The 21983-nt window shown below is 39.2% G+C and overlaps 1 protein-coding gene across 7 annotated transcripts in view; it reads right to left on the reverse strand.

Moving 5' to 3' along the window:
- The window catches only part of plekha7b (pleckstrin homology domain containing, family A member 7b), a 349242-nt gene that overhangs the window by 183064 nt on the left and 144195 nt on the right, over positions 1 to 21983 (reverse strand). The window contains exon 1 of one of the 7 annotated variants that reach the window (XM_052029065.1): positions 18352 to 18477. The exons of the other annotated variants lie outside the window; for them this stretch is intronic. The gene's annotated coding sequence lies outside the window, so the exon portion shown is untranslated. Of the gene's footprint in view, positions 1 to 18351; positions 18478 to 21983 lie in introns of those variants that run through there. 7 annotated transcript variants of the gene reach the window in all.

Consider the following 21983-nt stretch of genomic DNA (forward strand, 5'->3'; position numbering starts at 1 on the left):
CAGCATACCAGGCAGGACCTTGTCAAAGGCCCTGCTGAGTCCATGTAGACAACGTTTACCGCCCTGCCCTCATCATTTTCTTGGTCACTTCTTCAAAGAATTCTCAATCAAATTTGAGAGACACAATTTCCCCACACACAAAGCCATGCTGACTATCCTTAATCAGTCTTTACTTTTCTAAATGCAAGTAGATTTTGCCTTTCAGAATCCACTTCAGTAACTTCACCACCACTGATGTTAGGCTTACTGGCCTTTAGTTCCCTGGTTTGTCCTTGTAGCCCTTCTTAAATAAAGGCACAACTTTAGCCACCCTCCAGTCTTCCAGTGATTAAAAAAAATTCAACGAACTCAAAAGGAGCACAGGAAATCAGGCCCTTGAGAGTCTAAAGAGAAGGCAGAAAACAGAACTGAGTGAGCAAAAAGCCGAACCATCAGGATTTCTGAACAACTTGATAGCAGCTTGGAGTTTTACTATACATTTTTTACTTCAAATTTTTTTTAAACAAATTGACTAACTGTGGTCAACAGTCATATCTACTATCAATAAAGATGATTTCATTCTTTCCCTGCATGCTCCTTAAATTGAAGTCATGCAATAAAATTCAGTGCTTGCAAAGGCAAGAATCGAAAGGTTACAAGGTAGAAAGCAGGGGGTGAAATAAAGAAACATACTGCATCTCATGAGGTTATGGAAAAGTGCTCAAAAGGGGGCAGAAATAATGTACATATTTTCACATATGGTTTGTGTAGACTAGATAAGGATACTCTTTGTTAATGTGGAAACTGGTCACAAATTGAAAGATTTGCTGCTAGTTATCATTAGAATTTGGTGGCCAATTAACACTGTTGGGACATTTGTTCACACAAAAATGATCTTACTCCTTACATCAATTATTTAAGTAGTCACTGATGTACATTAGATGTCCATTAAAGTCAGAGAGACGGGTTTAGGAATTAATAGTTGAAGTGTGCTCTTAACACGATTGCTTTTGTCATTAAAATTAACCTTTGGCCCCCATTTTGCAAACTGATGAAAAAAATCTCCATTTCTCTCAATTTAATCCTCCTCTCTATTTCTTTCTACAACCTGATTGAAATTGCATTTGCCTCGTAATTAACCCTCATCTGTCCTTAATGTGTCAGATTTCCAACACAATTAGTTAAAGAGGCATATTGTTGGTACCGCCATTCATAAAGCTTCCAGGTCTCATATTGCCTTCACAATGCCATGAACAATTTGCACTTCCACTGTTATGATACAATTTTAAGTTGAGGGGTGCAGACAAGTCTAAACAATGGCAAGAACCAAAATGACACTTTCTCAAGATCTACCTCACTGTCACTTCACGATAAGTGAAGTGCAAACAACCCAATTCGGAGAGAATATCGAGAAAGTTTGAAACGAACAGCAACTGAAAATTACAAATTAACCTTTTTCCCCCAGGTCCTCACAATTGTTGAGCACCTGAGAAAGAGCTGAATCACCAAAAAGCACCTTCAGTCACAAAAACCAGCGACTTATTTCATAAACAATCAGCGGCTTGTACCAGAGCAATACTAACATTTTCAATTTTTGCATCTTGAGCAAAAAATTGAGTGCATGTCAAATTGAAAGCAAAGGTATTTCACTATGGTCATTCACATTCACCCAGTTTTTAATCATTTATATGTCGTAATCATCAATGGGAAGGGTGACATTTATTGCCCATTCCTTATTGCACAAGGTGGTAGTGGTTACCCTTGTTCTTTAACCAGTGCAGTTCTTCGACTGAAAGAATATCTACTAACCCTGCATTAGGGGAGTAGTTGGTCAGAAAGCAGAAAATTCACTGGCCTCCTACCTCCACCCAACCAGCTTGACAAGTCGAGGCAGAATATATTTTTCAATTTAACCACTCTATAAAAATGGCAGGTCATATTTTCAGGTAAATAATTAAGCAGTAATGAGGCTTCAGTGAAGGATGTTTATGACTACGAATTTCATTACCCTTTATTATTCTTTTATAACCGCATACAAAAAAGTCACAATCCTTCTCAAGCAGGCATGGAAATGCTTAAGAGGCAGTGAAATATTGGACCAAAGCAGTAATTTTGCAGCTAGTTGGAAAACCGCAGTCATGAGAAGGAAAACAATCAGGGATTTCTGGAGGGCAGGAGTTGCTCACCATTTAATTGGAATTGAATACCTGTATAATTCCTCACGCATAGTGAATACAATTCCTCATTACTGTAAAAAAAACATATCCAATCAAAAACACTTCTGGCAACTCTACTATGCTATTTATCATTTTGTTTTGGTCTGGGCAGAATATATTAATCTGCAACTTGGACCACTGGCATCTTGATCCTATATTAGCCAAAACAAGTCAGATTACCAGTTTGAGAACATGGACCTGACATGCTAACCATTGCTCCCTCCACAAATGCTGGCCATCTTCAGTACTTCTAGTAACTTGTTTTACTTCAGATGTCCAGCTTCTGTATTATTTTGCCTTTGTGCCACAACCACCTGTAAACAAAAGGTAACAAGTCTTGTATCACAAGAAACAACACTTCAGGATAAGTATTCCTCTCCCTTTGGCATTGTACCCATCTTTCCCACAGACATTGAAATCTGATGTATTTAGTTGCCAGTGCTCAGCTTCTTTTAACCACAATTACGATCAATTCACACCATCCAAGACAAACCTTCAGCTCAATTTGTTTTCTTGATCTTCAGCATTTGTACAAAAAAAACACCAAGTCTCCCTCACTTGTGTTGTCTTTTTTCATGAATCTGTTAGTCAGACAAACCACATTTTGATCCGTCACCACTTGAGACAATTGTCTAAAGCAAAGAGTCTAGACAATATGCCTACCTGGTGTCAGCATATGCAAAAAAGAACTGAGCAACAAGGATGCAAGGTAGATAAAACAACAGGAAACGTGTTTACTCAGGACAATGTTACCCTCCACAAACTCTCACACATCGCAGTCTAGGCACAAAGCTGTTCTACAGTATCTTCGTCCAATTAAAATCTGCTGTTTAGACTAGTGTTGCTTTTTTTTAAAAAAAGTTACATATTGAGCACAAAAACAGTGAATAAAATTTTGCTTCATTGAGCTTATATAACCAAGAATCAGAAACAAAAAAGATAGATCTTCTTCCCCCTCTGCACCAAGCAGGAAAAAAAACTTGAGCTGATTAAAGTTCACTTACAGCCAGCAGGCATAACATTTTCTGACATGCTTAATACATAATAAGTGAAGAACACCACCAATTTCAAAGCACTGAAATCTTTGCAAGGTCAACTGGCGAGCTATTGGTGTATCAAAGTTCACGATGCAATTGAACAAATTAGATCATAATGGATTTACATCTTTAACTGCGCATGTGCAGAAGTAGTAACTGTCTTATTTACTTCAGAAAAAAATGTACTTCCTTGCTATCGTTTCAATGAGAACTCAGGATCAATATTGAAAGATACAACAGCCTTCTTTCTTCATTAGCTTGTTAGTTTAATTACCAATTATGGATTGCCAACTAAGGATTGTCATCTTCAGCCAAGAGCAAGCCACATCTAGAATAATATGCAAGGAGTAGAATAGTTATTCTGAAGTTACAATTTTCTTTTGCTATTCAGATCCTTATGCATTTGTTTTTACGCTTTTCTTATGCATTTAGTATTTTACAAATCCCATCTCAATATCCCAAAATATGACATAAAAAGTGCTCAGTTTAGTAATTTCTGAATAAAACATGACAAATCTGCACTGCTATGTCCAGAATTCATTCCAACGCCAACCTTAAGTTAAATTTAAAATGTCAGCATCATGGCACACTGTCTATGTATGTCAATTCTTGATTATACATTCTTGCCTCCCACCTAACTTCTGATTCTGTAACTGCAAAGGAGCTTATGAATACTTGCATATTTAATCTTAGGTCAACGTATTGACAGTTAGGTCCTATGTAGGTAAACCTTGAAACACCTGATCAGTGCTTATGCCTTTAGATACAAAAAGGCATAGCAGTGCTGTAATTGTCACTTAAGGTACAGCATTTGTGCACTGACTTAATCTTCCAAGTAGCTTTGCATAGGCGATTGTGATTTCTGCAGTGCAGTGTTAACCACTGACAAAGGCGAGTACTATACAAGAGAATTGTGAATTTTACAGCACATGGTCTTAACAGAGAAACTTGTATGTGTGTTTGTCGCCTAATGTTTAGCAATAGACATTCTGGGGCCATATAGTTTGAATAATCTAGAAAGCAAATATTGTAGAAACTGAGCGATACTGTAACAGCAACAAAATCTTACACAAATGACATTAATTAAAGGTCACAACGCCCATTACAATTTTAAAAGGCTCATTTTCTTGCTTCCAAATGTTAAAATGCTGAGCAGAATTTATGGTTCAGCTCACATGAAAACACTGACTTTAATATCTATTCTACTCACCTTTCAAACAGCAGAGGCCCCAAGGTAATGGAAAACACACATTACAGCTTGCAGCTTCCTCAAATTTATCAGAATAAGACATTTAGGAAGCACAACCTTCGGTATCAAAGAAGGAATAAGAGAAAACTACCAACGAGATTCAAGGCCAATTTACAGCTACATTAACAAGATTCTTCCTTACTCCTCTGTATTGAGAATGTTACAGCATATCCTCAAATACAGCAGACGAAGCAGGTTCAAAGACAACAGTTCCACCATTATCCAATCCTTTCCACTACAGCAGCTAGTACCCAAAAGACAAACAGGAAGTCTTTTAATATTTTCTTGCCTGTACTGATTTGAAGAAAATTGGACTCATTGGGTGGATAATGCAGAAGGCTCAAGTTACAATGCTAAACACATCGGCCAAAATTATATAAAATAAGCAAGTAAATTTATTTCCACAATAAAAGGGGATCAGCCATTCCATTCAGCTGGAACAGTCCAGACTTACGACGCAGCTCCATTCCTAAGTGGTACAACCTCAGAACTAGAAAATCAAAAAATTGCATTTGCTGGAAATCTGAAATAAAAGAATGCAGGAAACACTCTACAGGTTAAGTACAAACAGTGTAAATGTTTCAGGCTTAATTCTGATGAAGGACCTTCAACCTGAAGCAGTAACTCTGTTCCTCATTTTGCAAATGCTGCCTGACCTGCTGAGTTCCTCCAGCATTTTGCATGAGTTGCTCCAGATTCCAGCATCTCTTGTGTTTCCAGCCAGTTTCTGTTTTGATTTCAGAACAACTTTTGTCCTGGCAACACACACAAAATGCTGGAGGAACTTCAGTTTCCATCATCTGCAGAATCTCTTGCGTCTCCAACTTTTGCCTGGAGTCCCATTTGGCCTGCAATTTCTAAGCCTCACAAACTAAGTTGGCCAATCATCAAAACATATTTTAAATAATTTGAACACATCTAACCAACTGCAACTGAACCATGTCCCTCGCAGCCATTCCCCTCCATTGATATCAACAGACTGACTGTGTGCCAGAATTCCCCACTGAGAGTCTAAGGAGTTATTGCAACATCAGGCTGCCTGAGCTGGACTTAATTGCAGTTTTGCAAAATTTTCCCCGCAGAATCCAGCAACAAAAGCATGGCTCAGAACTAGACAACAGCTAAAAGCAATGCAACCTGCCTTGTGACACTATGAACAGAGAGAGCAGTGCTTTGATTTAGCATTTTTTTTGGAAAAATAAACTTCATATTATTCTTTTTACACACAAAAAGAAAAACACAAAATTTCTTACAGTCTTAGTGTCATTTGGTCAATACATTCATAGTGTTAACACTCTTAAAGATATAGGACCATTGCCCCTCATGTGGCCTTTTTGTGTGATACACCCTTTCATTGTTTGGGAGGCTTCCCCACCAAACTCAGTCCCATGTCCAGTAGCAAAGGACCCAAGACTGTGGTCCTTCTCCACAAAGCCTTTGTGTTGGCTACACAGAGCTTCATTGCATCCTTCAGCACATACTTCTGCAGCCCGGACTGTGCCAGTCAGCAGCATTCCCCTATGGACATCTCGCTGTGCCGGGAGACCAACAAGTTTCAGGCAGACAAGAGAGCGTCTTTCACCGAGTTGATGACCTTCCAGCAGCACTTGATGTCTGTATCTGTGCAGGTCTCTGGGAACAGCCCATAGATCAGAGTCCTCTTTCACACAGGTGCTTGGGATGAACCTAAACAAGGACCCTTGCATCCTTCTTGGCAGAGGGATTAATACCACTGGAACCTTCACATCCAAGCAATATAATTGGATTTCCCAATCACATCCTACCAGCTTTAAAACACACCAGTAATGTCTGTGGTTGGGAAAAGGTGGGGGGATGGGGATAGTGGGATGGTGTTTAGAGAGTGTATTTGCAAAGATGAATTAAATCAGTAGAACTGAAACTTGTGGTCCCAAATTGTCTCAGTTTCTCATGGCGAGTTCCTACTTGCAATAGTCTCACACAATCGTAAAATATTGGTGGAGCCAGAAATATTGCCTACAAATGCACTAAGTAGATCACATGCTTTTAACTGTATGCTCTGAAAAAGTGGCCACTTGCCACCCAAGCACTGGACCCACACCAACTGCCCAATTTCAACTGTCGAACAGTCTATTGTCTTTACATCCACTTTATTCATGCCAGAATAACATTTGAAATAAAAGGAAAAGCATTGATATAGTTACAAAGATTATTAATAATCTTAAACCAAGTTACAAAATAATCTTGATGCTTGTTTCTTAAATTAAAACAAACTCTGGGGTATACATCTAATAAACCCAAGTTTTGTTCAGTGCAGCATTTGAGCTCTATTTCTGAAGACAATGAAATGGTTATTTGTACTCGAAGGCAATGCATACCAAATTACAAGCAATGTTTTCATCCATTTTTACAATTTATAGCACATTATGTTATCACAAATAAGTATTTTCACCAACTGGGCATTTCTTCACTGCTGAGTGATGCTTATTGCTGACCAAAATATCATGCTCAATTCATTACTGAGTGGGCAGTCCAAATGGTAAAAAAAAATGCAAACTCAAAATGTTCCATTCTTTCTGACCTTTCATAGCACCTTCACCCACACCCACTGCCAATTACTGCCTATTTGTTGTACAACAAAAGAAATCTGGGGGAATAAAAAGCAGGCAATTCCTTTTTGAGTTCATGACAACAACAACAACACAAACATGAGCAAGAGGCGAGAAATGGGTTTAGGATGCAACATAGCTAGCCAGATTTTACCATGATGTTAACAAAGAAGTTAAAAGTGCTCACCATTATTACAGGGCACTTCCCAAAATTCTGACATTTGCACAAATGTTCTTTAATGTGGAAACCCAGAAGGTTTTTTGAGAAACCCCCTCCCCCCATAGTATGCACTGTTGTTTGGTTGCTGATATCACTGGAATAATATGTACTCTGGGCACTAAGTGGTTACACAAAAATACGGCAAAATAAAAGTTGGACTGATTTTAAGGAACAAACCAATTTTTTTTTTTAAAAAGTTTGATAAATGACTCAAAATTTTCACTGGACCAGAAACCTTTTCCAAGTGTGGAATCTTAGAAGGGAATTGACAGAGCAGTATTTACATAATTTTACTTTATACATCACCAGTCTCTCTCCTTCCTGCCTGCATATTCCACTTTTATTTTTCTTCCTGTACATAATTTAATATTGTTTATATCACTCAGGATGTACAAGTGTTTCCTCACCTAAGTCCTGAAAAGTCTAATTCAACTTTCAGGCCAAAACCTTCCCATGCCACCACCCACCCCACCAACCGTCTTAAACTCTCCAACTAGCATAAATACTTTCTCTCTCTACATATTCAACCTGGATGCTAGTTAATATTTTAAAGATCTCATGTAAATTCCAGGGCACACAGTTTGATTAATCCTTGAAGTGCAAGTTTCATTCTGGTACTCCCTTCAAAGACAGTAAGTGTGGATCCCAGAACTTTCAGCTGTGGCCTCATTACAGCTTTCCCTGGAGATGGTGCAATCGTGTCCAGTTGTACTCCTGTTCAAGATACAAAGGTTAGTAGTCCAGTAACCTTAATTACTTTAAATAACTGTCCATGACATGAAGGGATGTACCTAGAACTCCACATCTCTGAATATTGACTGCTTCTCGGTTTAAATCATTTAAAAAGTACTCTGTTGTCCAACATGGATGACCACATGTTTGTGTGCACTAATCTATTTCCACTGCTTTGTCCCATCATCCAAATATATTTTGGTGAACAATTAAGGCCCCAATGGATCCTTTTACAAGTAATCCTCACTGCAAAACACCAATGCAGTAAGGCTTAGAACAAATATTTTTTCCCCCTCCCAAAATCCACTACTACAATTTAGCTATTTCCACAGGGACAACTTTCAGACAAGTCAAAATATTTGGACACATTTACAGCTTATAACAGTATATTAATTAAAGAGTAAGGTAAACATACTTAATACATGCTGTGTAATATTTATCAGCTGATCTGCTTGAAAGAGGCGTGGAAAATAATGTATTGGTTTATTACTGTGACATGTACCAAAGTACAGTGAAAAACTTGTCTTGCATACCGTTCACACAGGTCAATTCATTATAACAGTGCATGAGGTAGTACAAGGTAAAAAAAATATAAAGTAAAAAAGTGTAGAATCAAAAGTATTACAGTTACAGAGAAAGTGCAATGCAGGAAGACAAGCAGGTGCAAGGTCATAACGAAGTAGACTGTGAGGTCAAGAATCGATCCTATCGTACTGGGGAACCATTTAGTAGTGTAATAACAGCAGGATAGAAGCTGTCCTTGAGCCAGGTGGGTGGGGTCTTAGATTATGCTGGCTGCTTTACCGAGGCAGCCAGAAGTGTAGACAGAGTCCATGGAGGGGAGGCTGGTTTCCATTATGTGCTGAGTTGTGTCCACAACCCTCTGCAGTTTCTTGCGGTCACGGGCAAAGCAGTTGCCATACCGAGCCCGGATAGGATGCTTTCTATGGAGCATTGAATAAAATTGGTGGTCAAAAGGGGACTTGCCAACTTTCTTTAGCCTCCTGAGGAAGTAGAGGCGCTAGTGAGCTTTCTTGGCCGTGTCGTCAACATGGTTGGACTAGGACAGGCTACTGATGATGTTCACCCCAAGGAACCTGAAGCTCTCAACCTCAGCACCATTGGTGTAAACAGGAGCATTTGCACTGCCCCCTTTCCTGAAGTCAATGATCAGCTCTTTTGTTTTGCTGACATTGAGGGAAAGTTTGTTGTGATAACACCATGTCACTAGGCTCTGTCTCCTTCCTCTACTCCAACTCTAACACATCTCAGAATTTCTAATCCCATTCTTGAAAATCCACATCAGGTAATGAATGATAATGATAAGTCCTTAAGGAATCTGAAGTTTCAATCCAAATCAATAACTTAACACCCCAAGAGGATATAGAAATATTAATCACATCCTTTGAAGACAAATAATATTGGAGTATCAATCCAAACAAAACATGACATTTATAATGGTTCCCACACATTACCAGTTCTATATTTTCACACAAGTTAAAAAAGAGGAAGTTACAAAAAAAACTATGGATGCTGGAAGTCTAAATAAAAATATAAAATGATGAAAAAACTCAGGAGGTCAGGCAGCATCTGTAGAAAGAGAAACAGTTAATGTTTCAGGTCAAAGACCCATCATCAGAACTGAGAGGAAATATGTTCCTCATGGCCCAATTTCAATTGGGCTAGAATTGAGAAAACTACTAATCCAAAAAGAGAATTGGGTGACTGCAAGTCAATGACTCAAAAAGGTAACAGTCGGGAAGGTTCTGGACTGCAGAAAGAGATCGATATATTGGTTAAATGAAATTCAACCCGAATTAGCGCAAGAGAAAACTTTTGGGAAAAACAAACAATGAAGAAAACTGATGACAAGTAGTAGGATATTAAGTGTATGTTATTGACCTTGGAGTACATGTCCACAGATTCTGCAAGGTAGTAAGATGAGAGATGGCAGTTGAGATGTCCATGGTGAAATACAGGATACTTAAATTCTAAAAAATATCCAGGATGTTGAGCCAGACTTGTACAAAGCAACGTTAAGACGACAGTTGTATGTACAGTTCTAATCATCCCATGACAGGAAGAACATGATGGCACAAAGGAGATTTACAAGCATGTTACCAGGGATGGACAATTACAGCAATAGCTAGGTTGGAGCAGTTTTATTTGGAATAAAAGAAACTATGGGAGAATTTAAATTAGATGTATAATATCAAAAGCCCATTCAGGGTAAACTGAAATGATCTCTTTCCCCTGGCAGAAAAATTTATGCCTCCAAGTTACTGATCTTAGTTAATTGCTAGAAGGATAATTAACTCATGTTTTCTGCCCACAGAGTAGATGAGAGTCTACAATTCACTACCTGAAAGGATGGTGGTGGAGGAAAAGTGCTGAAGAGCACATGAAGACCACAAACTACAAGTCTCTGGGCTGAGCTGGGAAGGAAGAATGACTTAAATAGCTCCATTCTATCCAGCATGATAATGGACATAAATTATGATGATTCAATTGCGAGTCATATGGAAATGCTATTTCAACTAAATTAACTATACCAATGTGACCAGATGAACAGGTTTTTTTTTCCACCTTGGATCATCCCAGACACAATAGGGAGAAAGAGTTTAAATTATAGGTTTACCTCAAAACACAATCATTTTCAAGCCACAGATGTTATAAGTGCTTGTGGAAGATTTCCATTTATATAACATGTCATTGTCTCCTTGGAATATTTTGCATTATGCAAAGTACTTTATATTTAAGCAATCATCATCGTGCATGCAAACAGCTGCCATTTTGGGATCAAATAACTCCACAAAGGGCCATTTAATACATTTTTCATTGCATGAGTTCAGGAACACCATACTAAAATTGTGCAGTCTTAATGTGTCTGCATAAATCGGTAGCTTAAATCTTGGAGTGGAATGAAGACACATATGCAACCACTTATAGGTGAGAACCCCACCACCCCAAACATTATGGTGGGGAGGGGGAGGGTTGTGTTCCTCGAAAACAGACTGTATCAGGATTTTCCATAAACACAAAACTGCACTATCTACGCACGTGCCAAGAAACAGAAGTTAAAATAAATTTTCAGTTTATTTATTTACTTTTTTTTCTCCCTCCCCCCCCTCCCCCACATAAGTTCTGAGAGGATGAATATTGTTCCGCATATCAAACTTCTGGATAGTGATTTGTGAATTCTGTAAGGTGAATTTCTGTTACCCAAACAGCTATAACACTGGGGTCGCCTGTGGTTACATCCAACCCAGATTAAAACAAAGTTTTCATCAATAACTTAACTGGCAATATGATATTCAATTGGCAGTAAAGGTAGATTTAGAAGAAACAGGAAATTGTGGATGCTGATTTTTTTTTAGCTCCCCCCTGAACAGAATAAATCTCATTAGTTGTGTTCTGACCACTAAGCTGGGTGAAAAGATATCTTCAATTTTTTTTTAAATATTAAGAAAATCTCATCACTGCTCAGATTCCATGCTTTTCCTTCAGATCCAGAGTTCATGAACTCACCTTACAAAATTCCTCATATATTGACTTCCAACCCAAACCTCACTCCCAGATTTACAGCATTATAAGATGTTTAACTTGAAGCCACTTTCAGGTCAGATTCTTAAATAGACAGCATTTGATGTATTTCACAATTTTATATAGAATGCTAAATTGGAATCCTTGCATCAAGCTCTGGAAATTAAATATTTTTTTTATTTGATAGACATCTTTGCAAATGGGGCATCTAAACCCATCGTGACCAACTTAGATCTAATCAAAGATAATTTTACAAGCATCCTAAACTGATGAGTTCATCATCTTTGACTTCAATGCATGGCTAGACACAAAAAAAAGTGTCCTCTGGCAATGCAAGATGAATGGGCACCCTCAGTTTCTAAATACACTGAACACAGCCTCATTACTTGTGTTCTGCTTACAAAACCACAACAGGATATCTTAGATGTCCCAACAGTGGAAACACTGGCATCTCATTGATTGTGTTGCCATTAGGGTCAGATAGATGTCATAAGACAATCATCTTCTTAAAACCTTTTTGAAAACAAAACAATATAAAAAAAGTAGCCTACTATAGAGAGGATAATTCAATGCTAATTCCAATATAAGTCTCATGACTCGTCAAAAATGCAAATGAAACTCTGATGCTCTGCAAACAATCTACAAGCCACAGCTATTGGAAACATCTCCAATTTGCAGGACTAGTGGGACTACACAATCCTTTTATGTCATTAGAATGGGAGAAGACTTGCAAATGTGTGAACATTGCAACAACGTTTTCAATTGAAACTATGGAGTCAGCATTCAATCAGCTGCAAGTTCTATCAATGATCCTCCAACAATGACTGCCTTATGAAAGCATTTGTTAACATCAAAAACTACAGTAAAGGGAAGCTCTTCCCTACAAGGTCACAGGTAAAGATAAAGTTTCAGGAAGTGACTGTTCATTATCTTTCAATTTTTTTAAGACTATTTGCTAAATACCAAATCCAGGTTTGGAATACTTCATTATGTGATTATGTGGGCTCACAATGGCAAGATGACTGATTGTATAGTGATGGATCTGCCTACACCATTTGACTTGTGTAATATCCACCACCATCGTAATGATCAAATCACGAGGTAGTGGACATTCACTGAACAGTACAAAGTATTGAGCAGTTTACAGGTGAAATGAAAACAACACCAGAAAGGCCAAAATTTGTCCTTTGAGAGAATTCTTGAAAATGTTGAATCTAAAACTGGCAATAGCAGCATTTTCAAATAGCCCAGCACCATCCCCAACCACTGCCAGTGATGCCACATTAGCAGCCAAATCAAAGAGGCACCAAACATATTTCTGATGCCATTTGGAGGTTGACCTTAAATGGCAAAGACAAATTTTAGCCCAATAAACCTGAACCCAGGATGGCCTTGCTAGTGAGCAGAATCAAATGTGCAAAATGAACTTGAATTTTGATTACAAGGAAGAGGTTTTTCCAAATTCTAACTGCCAACAAATAAAAATCCTGAAATCAATATTTTAAATGATGAATTTTGGAAGAAGCTGTTCCAGTTGAAACATTCATTGGATGAGACTACAGACTAAATGCTGGTAAATGGGATTAGTATAGTATAATCATCCCATTAGTATAAATGGAATTAGTTCTTAATGGTCCAGGTGGACAGGGTGGGCTGAAGGGTCTGTTTCTGTGCTGTGTGACTCTACAACTCGACACTAAAATGAGTCATGGTGCAAGGTGAATGAAATAAAGGGTCAGGTGAGAAAATCAATAGTTTTGGAACAAGAGTAATTGGAAGAGGCCAAACCCAAAGATTCTTTGCATTTTAAATTCTGACTCAATAAAACACAACACCAAGATGTATAATCTGTTGATAAATACTAGTGATGCTGGGGCACAGCATGTAGCCCAGTCCTGATAATAACATAAACCATGATCCACTGCATACTATCAGCTTATTGGTCATAATACAAATTCCAGGCAAAAACTACTTTGACCTTCATCCTAATCAGATTATTATTGCAGCCTGTCCCCACACTATTTGCTTAACTTTCAACCAACATGACATATCTCAGAAGCACCTGTGCGGAAAATTATATTCATTTAATTAGCATAAAACCAGTATTCAGCTACATCCTCCAAGACGCTATCGCACAGAGGCCAAACATCAGCTCTCAGACATATACGGAACATTAGGCCATTGTCTCACAGATAGTCACAGACCTCATCAGGACACCTTTCCTCCACAACTTGCAGCCTTTTAGTCTCCTGGCACCGCTCAGCCCATTTCTAACTCCTGCCCAGGATCCACAAGTAGGATGGGTCTGGCAGACCCATTATTTCAGCATGCTCTTGCCCCACTGAACTTGTTTCTTAATATCCTGACTTGATCCCTTCCCCCTGTTCCAGTCCCGTCCCATCTACAATGGCATCCATCACTTTGACAGCTTCTAATTCCCTGGTCCTAAATGGCTCATCTTTAGCATGGATGCACAATACCTCTACTTTGCCATCCCATACCAGGATTATCTGAGGGTTCTCACCTTCTGCCTTGAGCAGAGGCCCAAACAGTTCCTCTCCACCAACACTCATTCAGCAGGCTGAACTTGTCCTCACATTGAATAATTTCACCTACAACTCACTCAATTCTCCAGATCAAAGGAAACTACCATGATCCCAAGTTACACCAGACTTTTTGTGGGATCAGTGGAATAGTTTTTGTTTCAGTCCTACTCAGGACCCTCCCTCAACTCCTTTACAGGTACATCAGTGATAGCATTGGTGTGGCTTCCTGCTTCCAACAGAACTCGAACATTTCATTATTTCTGCTATCGTTTTCCACCCTGCTCTCATCTTCATATGGCCCATTTCTGACTCTGCCCTTCCTTTTCTGCATCACTCAGTCTCCAACCTCAGGAGATGGCTAGCAACAGACTCCCACATCCATCTCAAATACATTTGCTCCCACCTTGCCTTCTGAAAAGACTCCATTCCTTTGTCCTATTTCCTTGATCTTCATTGTATTTGCACCAATATCAAGACTTTCCGCACAAGTGCTTCTAAGATATGTTCCTTCTTCCTGAACTGTGGCTTCCCCTCCCCCACAGTTGACAGAGCCCTTATCACTATCTCATCTACTTCCTGTGCCTCTGCACACAACCCCTCTCCTCCAGGATTGAGCAAAAATAGAGTTCCCCGTTCCTCATTTTCCACCTCACCAGCCTCCACATTCAACAATTTCTGCAATAAGAATCTAACATCAAATATATCTTCCATTCCCTGTTCAGCATTTTGAAGAAACCATTGTCTTTGTGACTCTTTGATCCACTCTTCCATCCCCCCAAAATCACTTCCCTTCTTGCAGCATTTTACCACGCAATATGCATCTTTTTAATCTCTTTCCTTTCCAACATCCAGGGACCCAAACAGTCCTTCTGGTTGAAGCAGCAATTCACTTGCACTTGTTCCAATCTAGGGTAGTGTATTTGGTGCCCACAATGTGATCTCTACTATATTAGAGAAACCAAGCGTAGATTCAGGGACAGCTTTGCAGAATACCTGCACTGCTACAATGAAGTCCAACGTAACATTGAGGAACACCACCACATCATCTGTCTGGGCACGTTGCAGTCTTCTGGACTCTATATTGAATAATCTAACTTCGGGAACTCATCTGACTGCATTACAACTGGTCATTCTGCTGCAAGTCATCAGTCTACGGTCATGACTCAATTCTTCTCTCAATTAGCAAAGGCTGACCTACTGGGCGTGTCCTGCTTATTGCAACTTTTATGTTCCATTAGTTGCCCTCTAACTGCCCTCGGCTGAAAGCGTTTGTTTCAATTTTTCCAGAACTACACCCATTAACACATCAGCTGGATAATCTCTGCAATTTATCCCCATAGCAATCCTGGCCTCACTCCATCAGGGGCAGTTGCTTTATCCTACCCAATCTCTCCACCAACTTCTCTATAACTTAGAAAATAAATTAGTTTTTTTTTTGTGGTTCTGATGAAGGGTTTTGGACCTGAAAAATTAACTGTTTCTTTCCTCCCACAAACTGCTGAAAACAGATCAGGCAGCACCTGCTTTTATTTCATGTTTCCAGCAACTGCAACTTTTTGAAATTATTAATTTTTGGCAGAATTAAATGTATTCTACCTCATTAATACTTTCCGACACACGATAAATCCTTCCGAATGGAAAAAAACATTTAACACCTCCTTGACATCTTTTGCGTTTGTGCACAGAAGAACTAAAACCTGGCCTGTTGTGTTGATATCAGTGCATATTTTATGGGCCACCTACACTTCTGATACTAAGTACGGGTGTCAAGGATTAGTTGTTAACAATTACCCATAGATATATTGGTGCTTTTACAGGTATCCCAAACAAAATAAAAATTACCTGCCTATAAATAGAACAGTGATCTCGAAGTGTTATTCATACATATATTTTCATACACTATTGTAAAGTTGAGTACAGCAGCTAATTAACAAAAGAATACTGAAATAAATGACCAGCAAATCTGGTCGGGGGCAGTAGAGTGGTGTAGCATTTAATACTGCTGGCTCAAAGCTCCAGGGACCCAGGGTCAATTTGCAATATGGTATTTGCATATTTGCTCTGTAACTGCTGCTCTTCAACGCTGCTGAGGTCAAGAGGGTTGAGAGCTTCAGGTTCCTGTCCTGGTCAAGTCACGGAAATGCCACGGCCAAGAAAGCTCACCAGCGCCTCTACTTCCTCAGGAGGCTAAAGAAATTCGGTTTGTCCCCTTTGAGTCTCACCAACTTTTATTGATACACCACAGAAAGCATCCTATCTGGATGCATCACAGCTTGGTACGGCAACTGCTCTGCCTAGGACCGCAAGAAACTACAGAGAGTTGTGAACACAGCCCAGTGCATCACGGATACCAGCCTCCCCTCCTTGGACTCTGTCTATACCTTTCATTGTCTTGGTGAAGCAGCCAGCATAATCAAAGACCCCACCCACCCAGGACATTCTCTCTTCTCTCCTCTCCCATCAGGTAAAAGATACAGGAGCCTAAGTGCACGTACCACCAGACTTAACGACAGCTTCTACCCCACTGCGATAAGACTATTGAACGGTTCCCTTATACAACAAGATGGACTATGACCTCATGAACTACCTTGTTGTGACCTTGCACCTTATTGCACTGCACTTTCTCTGTAGCTGTGACACTTTGTACTGTTATTGTTTTTACCTGTACTACATCAATGCACTCTGTACTAACCCAATGTAACTGCACTGTGTAATGAATTGACCTGCACGATCGGTACGCAAGACAAGTTTTTCACTGTACCTTGATACAAGTGACAATAATAAACCAATACCAGTTGGACAATTGGGATTGCTATCTTGGGAGCTGACATGGACCCAATGGGTTGAATGACCCCCTTCTGGTGTCATTTTATTTTTGGTCCCATAGGTTCAGGAATAAACAAGCCAACACAACCACCTCCAGTTCGAAAACTACAATGGAATATATAAAACAAATGAAACTAGCAGCAAAAAATAAAGTGCTGGAGGAACCCAGTGGGTTGAAAACTAACAAATAGATTGGATGAGGTAAAGGGATGGGTGGAAGCTCTCACAGAATATAAAGAACGCTATAGACCTGTTGGGTCAAATGGTCTATTTCTAAGTGACAAATTGCACATTAACTTCTAAAATGGATCAATTTACCCAATTAAGGTATTAATTTATAAATTTAGAAAAAAAGGAAACAAATTGCATTATCTTAAATTTGCAAGGTTAATTTACTTGTGAAATATTTTATCATTTGAAGCTGGCTTGTCGCAAGGAATCAGTAATTAGGTTTAATACACTGAAGTTACAAATAATCAAGTGCAGCTTTTAAACTTTTTTTTTAAAAAGTATGCGGAACAGATTTTAGAGCTCAAATTAAGAGTGGCAGGAACACTGACTGTGGGTTACACTCTTTTCAGGGGCTAGTGAAGGACACAATAAGCATTCCATCCACAGCACTTAAAGGGAATGCAGCAGAGCTTTAATAATACATTGACTGTCACTCACAGCACCAACACTCATTTAAGAGTGATATAAATAGGCAGCTTCAGACACCCAAATTCCATGACATATATTTAGCCATTAGTCAAAATAACAACCAGTTTAATATGCTAATAATGTAAACTTTCTCCAAATATATAAACTTGAGGAACTAAATCAGCCTGATGCAGTTTTACAAAATTCCAAAATTAGCCAAATCTTTTCACCATTAACTATACATATCTCCTGCCTTATATTTATTTAAAAGTGTATTCACTGTATCGAAGGCTTTCAGAATGCATGCATATTGTTCTCCACCTCAACATCACACTTTAAGAACAATCTTTCACTTACTTGCTGTGTGATTAAAGATAGAGACTTACATGGCAATTTGATGATCTGGACCCAGATTTATTTCACTGCAGCAAACTAATTTAAGACTCGTGTTCCTATAACTACAATGATGTTGGATCTTGTAGGCTTGGCTTGCTTATGCTTTAGCCTGCAGGTGATTTAAGAGACCGGCAAATCTTATGTAAAAGCAGATCAAGCTCAAGCACAAGGAAAAGTAACTCAGCACTCGTAGTATGCACACACTCCGCCTTCATAGCAGAAATGCTGTCAAAGCAAGCATAGCGAGTTGCTGAAACCACAGCCCACAAATGGAATTTAAACCTTTACAGTAACATTTTACGATAACAAAAGCAAAGAACTGGATTCATAAAACCTTGGTAAACAGACAGCCTTTTATAAAATTACACTTGGAGACCTACCTTGCAAACTCCAAACCAAGAGTTCTTTATGTAACAGAGAAAACAGACAAGATGACCAAGTCATTAGGAGCTGAATTTTCAGAAACCACCCTACTTTGAAACTACCAATTCATTCCCACATGAAACTTAGTTAAGCAATCTTACTCCCACAAGGTGCACTTCCTTCTAGGTCATCAGACATAAATAGTATCAGTTCATCAGAACACGCCTCTCCCTGGAATTTCTATTAACCACTGGCTCAACCTAAAGGAACTCTGAACAAAAGCTGGGGAACATCCCACACAAAAATATGCACTTTTGACACATGGTGGAAAAAAAACAATTACAGATCCTAATTAGGCATAAAATTGAAAAACAGATCTGGCATATTCTTTCAACAGCCATTAAAATCACTGAACATTCATCTATTTCTTTCAAATATTGGTCACCATACACACAAAAAAAACCATCACATTTAGGCAAATGATGAGGAAGACTCCGATACCAACCTGACTTTAATTATTAAAGGAAAAGGCAGCCTTGCTTAATTCCCACTCAATGCTGAGTTCAGACATAATGAAATGATATGCCTAACAGTGTCAAGTATGAAGTAGAAAAGTAAGCCACGTTCCTCATCCTGAGCATTTTTCAGTGGTTTTCTGCCAGTGATGCATACATGAGGGTTTAGTCACATTCAACTTGAATTTGTGCAGAATATTTAAGAGCTAAACATCACCACAAACCTTTGCAGACATATTTTGAAAACTGGAGGAAAATGAAGAAATGTTGGATGCTCCAGGGAGTAAAAATGAGCACAGTCTTGCTTCACAATCGTCTTACTCATAGCTTGAGGGATGAATTCCAGAGTGGAGGGCTCGGATCACTTTTATCTGCTGATGGTGGGGCAAATGGAACCAGATATAAAAGAGGCTCGAGGGGATGGATAATAGAGTTGGACATTGTTACAGAGCTCAAACAGTCCAGATGAGAGAGATTTAAACACCTGGAAAAATATATTTATGTTGAGATGCTGACAGAGAACAGGTGGGGTGGGGTGGGGGCAGCCGAGTTTCAAACATTATGAGATTTGTGGTGGCCAGTGAATCTACAAGTAGCTGCAAGTTCATTGCTTTTATTAGATCTGCAAGTGACAGAAGTACACAAAAATATGCAGCAGCATCTCCTGGCTGGCCTCCCATCTCTGAAGAGCTCATCTAAAACTCTGTTACTTGTATACTAACACCCAGGACCCTCTACTCAACGACCAACACTGGCACTCTTTGCAAACACATCTACACTTTTGCACAGTGCTTTTCAAATATCCTTTTTCAGTTATCTCTGAAACAATTCAGCATCCAACCTTCCAGATCAGGGGTGGCCATAAGAAAATGAGAGCAAGCAGAGGGAAGACTTGGGGTAGAATCTCTGTGCAAACAGCATGGGAAAGTTGCCAAGAGTTTCAGTTTAGATGGACAATGGAGGCCAGGGAGAATGAACCTAACAATGTGGCTCATGGATACCTTGCAAATGTTTTGCAGAAATAGCTTTGTATACAGCTTCAGTCATTGTTTAGGCCTGTATGGCATTGTTCACGACAAACAAAATTATTCCTAGGACACTTTAAACATGATAATCAATTGGATCAAATGGGATTTTCCTTATTGACAAGTAATTGTACTTTTCAACATGGGGCACCATTACCTAGATAATAATCACGTGGTCAAGTTTACAGTATCTCAAATTATTTGGTAAAATAGAGACAACACAAACACTCCAAAGCTAATAATCACACACCATCTTTCATCCACCACGTTAAATAGTCACTTCAAACCATAGGCCTTATCCTGTCTGCTCAGGCAATTCTTTTTCCAATGCTCACCACAATTATAATTTCCATAGAACCATAGAACAATACAGCACAATACAGGCCTTTCAGCCCACCATGTTGTGCCGCCCTTCAAACCACACCTAATACTATCTAACCCCTTCTTCCCACATATCCCTCTAACTTAAATTCCTCCATATGCTTATCTAACAATCTCTTGAACTTGTCCAATGTATCAGCCTCCACCACCACCCCAGGCAGCGCATTTCATGCACCAACCACTCTCTGGGTGAAAAACCTCCCTCTGACATCACCCTTGAACTTCCCACCCAATACCTTAAAGCCATGTCCTCTTGTTTTGAGCATTGGCGCCCTGGGAAAGAAACGCTGGCTGTCCACTCCACCTATTCCTCTCAATATCTTGTATACCTCTATCATATCTCCTCTCATCCTCCTTCTTTCCAATGAGAACAGCCCTAGCTCCTTTGGTCTCTCCTCATAATCCACACTCTCTAATCCAGGCAGCATCCTGAAAGCTAACATCCCATAAGCTTTCTTAACTACCCTATCCACCTGCGAGGCAACTTTGAGTGATCTGTGGATATGAACCCCCAGATCCCTCTGCTCCTCTACACTGCCCAGAATCCTGCCATTTACATTGTACTCCACCTTGGAGTTTGTCCTTCCAAAGTGTACTACCTCACATTTCTCTGGATTGAACTCCATCTGCCACTTCTCAGCCCAGCTCTGCATCCTATCAATATCCCTCTGCAAGCTTCTACAGCCCTCCACACTATCCACAACACCACCAGTCTTTGTGTCATCTGCAAACAATTTCACTTGGAGAAGTGAAGAAAAAATTGGACCAAATGCCAGCCAATTATTAGTGAAAAGCTTCTGCATGATCATGAAAGAAACACACATCTTGCAGCTGGTCAAAAACATGCCACCCAAGGTAACAGATTCAGAAATCCTTATTTTCTCAACATCTTACCACAGTCTTGATTTCACTCAAAGCTAAAAAGCTTTGTTCGCCAACATCACAGGATTCTAACAGCTATACAAATGATCACATCGGAACCCATTTCCTCTGCAATGAACAGATGGTTCATTCTTTGGTCTTCAAGAGTTTTGTTTCCATGTGTTGTTCTTCATCTGAGCTAGCTAGGGAAGACTGAAGGAGAAATTCACTAACTCACCACAGCAGCCGTGCTTTGTCTGGCACCCTTCCAGTACCTGCTATGAAGTACTGCAAACACTGCAGATCCCTTCCATCAGCTAATGAATATGGAGATGGTGGGTATATTTTTTGTTGGCTATGGGAGCAGCTCTTTCAGAAACACAGCTTTACTTTTCTTTATCTTTAAAGCACAGTATGCAACACACTGTAACAAATACCCCATTTGAAGCGATTGAACAATGCTATGGCTTTGACGTTAAACTGATATTTAATAAACTAATGAAGTCAGTTTTAACCGTATATGACACAAAAGCAGCAGCCCTTAGTAATAGGTAAATAAGATACTTTTGCTTCCAAAAACCTAGCCTTTCACAAATTTCAGAAGATGGTACGTCTTCTTATAATAGCACCACTTTAAGCCAGGCACAATTACTTTTAACTCTTAATAAGACAGAAGATAATTTGTCACTTTGGCTCAAGTACAAATTACATCACTACTAATTAGACAAAATATATAATATACATCTGAGATTTCCACCACAGAAGCCAGTCTTCTGCCAATTCAAATCATTCCACACGAAATCAACAAGTGACTTACAGCACTGGATGCATCCTTACTGGAATACGGAAGATGTGTATTCCAGAACT

This window comes from Pristis pectinata, chromosome 14 (assembly GCF_009764475.1).
Source record: "Pristis pectinata isolate sPriPec2 chromosome 14, sPriPec2.1.pri, whole genome shotgun sequence".
Taxonomy (NCBI): Eukaryota; Metazoa; Chordata; class Chondrichthyes; order Rhinopristiformes; family Pristidae; genus Pristis; species Pristis pectinata.